The sequence below is a fragment of the Arvicanthis niloticus genome, chromosome 1 (genome assembly GCF_011762505.2).
Source record: "Arvicanthis niloticus isolate mArvNil1 chromosome 1, mArvNil1.pat.X, whole genome shotgun sequence".
NCBI classification, from domain to species: domain Eukaryota; kingdom Metazoa; phylum Chordata; class Mammalia; order Rodentia; family Muridae; genus Arvicanthis; species Arvicanthis niloticus.
The window spans coordinates 45,869,467-45,874,033 of NC_047658.1; the positions used below are offsets into that span (position 1 = coordinate 45,869,467).

Here is a 4,567-nt window from a genome sequence, read left to right on the forward strand (position 1 = left end):
GAGACCTGAGGCCAGAAGGCCTGTTGGGGTGTATCATCCACCTTAAAGAACAGTAGGCACTTGAGTGGAGAACGGATCTCACCTGTCTCGGGGGGACCCACTCTGTCTTGAACTGGATTTTCAGAATATAGTCTTGACATCTGAGGAAGGGTTAACTAACCTGGTAGGATGAGAGTTAACTCCTCCCCTGCCATGCAGATGTTTGGCTTGGTTTTTCTGCCAAGTAGAAAAGACTTCAAAAAGTACTACAGATTTTCCTTTCCTTCACCCCAACCTACAGGCAGGGAAAACTGATTAAGAAAGGGGAGAGTTATCTCCAGTCCTTGGAGGAGGCCGTGTACAGCTGCAGGGCCCATTTGCCTCAGCAGGTGGTTTTTGTGAGAAGGAGTCTTGCCTTAGAGTCCTTCTCACTATGTGCAATGTAGGCTAGAGTAAGCCGCAAGGAAAACCACTTTACCAATGGGTTCCCCATGAATCGGTTCAATGCAAACAGACCAGGAATTGTCAGGGAAGGTGGAAAAGTTAGCTCATAATAATATGTTTGAAGAACACTCTAGGGCTGGGGCCATGAGCAGAGGAGGGTTCAGTCTGGGTTAGTAAAGTGGGGGCCGCTGTCACTGTCTAGAGAAAATGAATACAGCAAAGCATTTGGAAACTAGCCAAGCAGTGACGCAGAACTGGCCCCAGGAAGATACAGATGCAGAGGAGAGAAAGAGAAGCATTCAACTGCAATATAAAAATGTAACAAGTTCAAACTTTTCAAGCTGAGGTGAAGAACTATGAGGCTAGTCCAAAAAGATGGGAACTGACTCTCTCTCTCTCTCTCTCTCTGTCATGTGTTGGGGAAATTTAAGTATTCAAGTTTACGGGGAACTTTAGACTTTTGCCGTGGGCTAGTCTTTAGTTATTAAACTGCCAAAGGACTGCTTCCCGCCTCCCGGAGTGGCAGCCAGGAGACTAGGTGATGCAGAGGACGGTGTTAGAAGACTGAAGGAGCTGAAAGGGTTTGCAGGCCCCATGAGGAGAGAAACAATATAAACCAACCAGAGCTTCCAGAGTCTAAACCACCAGCCTGGGAGCACATAGGGAGAGACCCATGGCTCCAGCTTTATATGTAGGGGAGGATGGCCTTGTCTGCATAAGTGGGAGAGAGGGGGGAATGGGATAGGGGGTTCCTGGGGGGGGGGATGGGGAGAATGGGGTAAGGGAATAACATCTGAAATGTAAATAAAATGTCCAATAAAAAATTTTAAGAAAAAAAAAAAAAAAAGGAAGCAGAACCAGGACTGCAGGAGGGTGAATCTGAAAGAGCCTGCAAAGGGCAGTCTCTGCTAGCGAGTGTGCAAAGGGCACTCTCTCTGCTAGTGAGTGTGCAAAGGGCTCTCTCTCTGCTAGTGAGTGTGCAAAGGGCACTCTCTCTGCTAGTGAGTGTGCAAAGGGCTCTCTCTCTCTGCTAGTGAGTGTGCAAAGGGCACTCTCTCTGCTAGTGAGAGTGACTAGGCACAGGTTACCTTGTAAGGGGGTGTTAAAATAGGTCTCCTGACACGGGTGCCACATTTCTGTGTCCAAACCAGACAAGATTCTTCCGTTAGCTCAAGCCCGGAAGGAGGAAGCTAGCATTTCAGAAGAGCATTTCGAAGGTCAAGAAAGCCACCTCTGATGCCTGGCGCTGAGAGGGGCACCATATCTGTGCCACTTGGAGAGCCACCAAGCCTACCGCTCTGCACCTGCTCAGAGGCCGTGTGCTGGCTTCCAGATAGGTAGCCAGCTGCCTCTGGAGGCAAGGACAGACTAGGCCTACTCCAACATCTGGATGACACAGGCATGAAGCAGTTACAGCGTCTATCATGGGCCCAAGAGAGCTGGAGTTTTTTTTAAAAAATACTTTAAACAGCAGAATGTGCATTTGTTGTTCCTTTGGAGCTGCGAGAACACCTGCCCAAATACAACTAAGCCTGGTCCCCTCTGACTGGACCAAACAATGTGTAACTAAAGTTGAAAGATGTGACTCACATGTTTAACAGGCCCCGTATAACGTAAAGGGCAGAAGAGCTAGGATCCCTTTGCCTCAGCAGAGGACACTCCCTGGCAGGTCAGCAAGTACCTGCTGATGGGGAGAACCAGGCTCCTGGTGCTGCTCAGCGTGAGGGCTTATCACGCTCACTCTGATGGCTACAGGACACAAAACCATGGAAGCTTAACCAAAGAAACTCTGAAGGACAGCGTCTCCAAGTTTTTCCATAATGGATCTGGCTTAAGAAAAGATGCAATCGCTTCCAGGATTCCAAAGATTGAGAATTTATTCTCCAGTGGTTTGCAAATCAGAAGCACCCTAACATTGAGGTTAAAGTTATTAGTGTTTTATGAAAGTCTATCTCAGGCAACTACTAAAAAGTCAAGTGATATGCCAGGTGGTGGTGGCCCGAGGACAGCCAGGGCTTCATAGAAAAGCTTTCTTGAACCCCCCCCCCCCAATAAATAAATAAATAAATAAATAAATAAATAAAATCAATCGATAGCACTTGGGCCAGGAAGTTTCCCTCTCGAAGGCACCTGTCTGAAGTGTAGGATGCTGAGTCCAATAACAACGTTCACCTGTTCAACCGCCGGGCACGACTGGTGTGCGGCCAGGGGGCAGAGGCTTATCAATGAGTTCATGTGGCTCAGAGAGTTGTACTCAAATAAGCTCCATTCACAGTTGAAACCCTGGAGCAAGAAAACATGTGGAAAAACATGTTCCAGGAACATTTAAACGGAGATAGGCATTCCCAGATGGGAAAGCAGCATCGGACCACCTTCCTGTCAGTGTCCAGGAGATCGTAATGATAGAAATAGTACAAGTTCCGGTGATAGACTTGGCTCAGGGTTCCCTAGTCACTTAGGAGATGGGGGATGTATTTTGTTCTTACAACTGCAGATCCTGCTCCAGTCTGGCCAATCATCGTGGAGGGCTGCAGACATCAGTGGTGCACCTGGAATGCTTTGTAAAACAAGTGTATTGTGAGTCAGTCAATGGTTTTTTTCCTTGTAGTTTTGGTAGACGGTTACATTTTGATATTCTTACTCGGGAATACAGATCTAGTCACTAGAAAACTATTAAAAGAAACCCACAAAAACAAAGAAAGCCTCAGGGTATGTCCATCGGGGAAGGTGTGGGGGCAGGAAGTAAAACAGCTGCAGTGCTTTGCCAAGTGCAAACCACCGCTCAGTTTCTTCTCAGTTCCTTTAGCGCGCTTTCTGTTGTTAGTTGCCACAAAAGCTCTGTCCACCCAACCTTGCCATCGAGCAGTATCTAAATTGTGATATCATCAGACCACCTTAAGATCTGGAGAGCACAAGACTGACCTCAGTGTTGGGGTCCAGACATTCTCTAAGACTGGGGGAAATCCTACACAGAAAGCAGGCTGTGCAGGTTCTATATTAAGGGTTGAGACCAGTGTATGAAAAAAAGTGCGTTAGTTTAGATGGCTGTGGTCCACGAATGAAATTCCCCATTCCCTTCTCTTTACACGCATATTGTGCTTCATAGCAAGGGTGGATGAGGCAGACAGACGGCCGTAGCAGCGACACAGCCTTGAGAGTCTCTCTCTCTCTCTCTCTCTCTCTCTCTCTCTCTCTCTCTCTCTCTCTCTCTCTCCCATTCTCCCATCTTCATCTACTAAGCTGTGAAACTGTCATAAACTGACATTCTTTATTCTCAAACTGACACTTTAAATTCAAGCTTTTGATTCAAGCTTTTGAGAGCTTTTTCCATTGAAAACCCCGTTTCTTTGCACATCCCCTTTACGCTTAAGCCTTAGCACGAACATGAATTTCCCAAAATTTGGTTAAGCACTGCACCTGCTGTGCACAGGGTCCGGTTTAGACTGGACTCCTGTGTTGGCTTCACTTTCATGACATCGGGCAGAGAAATTAGAATTTCACTCAAAACAGGACAGTACCACTTGTCCTTGAAAAACTAGACTTTGGGTCACTGTTTGCCTTACAGAGCATTGTGAAAATGGAAATTGAACTTGCAAACACTTTTTGCTGCAGTTGCTTTCATTGAGACTCACAGCTTGCCATATTTCTGCAAAAATACTTTGTTATGACGTGGACTTACTTTTTGAACCCCCCTTTACAAATACAAATTAAAAAAATAAATCCAATTGCCGTTTTCTGTAACGTGGAAGGGATTTTTAATATCCCAGACCTCCTCAATGGGTAGTTTGCAAAAGTCCTTGCCCTAACTTAAACATGAAGCAAATGGGTCAGTAAGGCCAAATGACAGGTACATTTTGTGACCTTTCACTCGGGAGGCAGTAAGTGTTCTTCAAAGCCGAGAGGGCTTTGGTCTTCCTGTCTAAGCTGGTACTGGCTCCAGATAGGTTGTTTCTTCCACTTATGTGGGGATGGATTTCAAGTGATCATTTTTTAGAACGGTTTCAGGTTCACCTTTTCTTCTTACAATATTGACTTTGGTCGGTACCTGGGTGCGGCTCGGTGCTTAAGCTCGTCTGTGAATCTTAAGAGGCACTTGAGGACATTATTCAGCCTCACAGTGATGACTCACTAAAACTCAAGCATT

At 46.2% G+C, this 4,567-nt stretch overlaps 1 pseudogene; it reads left to right on the forward strand.

Moving 5' to 3' along the window:
- LOC117709681 (inositol polyphosphate multikinase pseudogene) overlaps window positions 1-2,367 on the forward strand; it is a 4,597-nt pseudogene extending 2,230 nt beyond the window's left edge.
- The last annotated feature ends 2,200 nt before the right edge of the window (window positions 2,368-4,567 follow it).